Raw genomic sequence first — 527 nt, 5'->3', positions numbered from 1 at the left:
CGGTAACATGTTTCGTTGTAATGTCGATGTAATGATTACGACGTATTTCTCATTCCACGTACATTCGTCGTAAACTTACATGGATTTTACGACGAAAACTGTTCGTCGTAAATTTACATGGCGTTTACGACGAAAGTTGGATTCCTCGTAACTTCGTTGTAAACACCATGTAAATTTACGACGAAATATTTTCGTCGTAAATTTTTGTTGTTATGGGCACGTTTTCTTGTAATGTATCATTAATAATCATTACTGCAATGAGTTTTCTAATCTCATCAAACTATGGATCTGCAGTCAAATACACTCAAGGACCTTTATACATGGTTATCGATCTTTCTTGCCTTCAGCAATGCCATATCCATTTGACCTCGACCAGACATACTTCTGGTCACTCTCTTGGACCATTATGGTTTCCTTTTATCCACTGATATAAACATAATGGCTTGTGCTTACATTGCAGTCCCATACTATAATCTTATTACTTGAAAAACATCGCAGTCCACACTTTCTTTGATGGCATCTCATGA

The sequence above is a fragment of the Brassica oleracea genome, chromosome C9 (genome assembly GCF_000695525.1).
Source record: "Brassica oleracea var. oleracea cultivar TO1000 chromosome C9, BOL, whole genome shotgun sequence".
Classification (NCBI taxonomy): domain Eukaryota; kingdom Viridiplantae; phylum Streptophyta; class Magnoliopsida; order Brassicales; family Brassicaceae; genus Brassica; species Brassica oleracea.
This window is presented reverse-complemented; position numbering follows the sequence as displayed.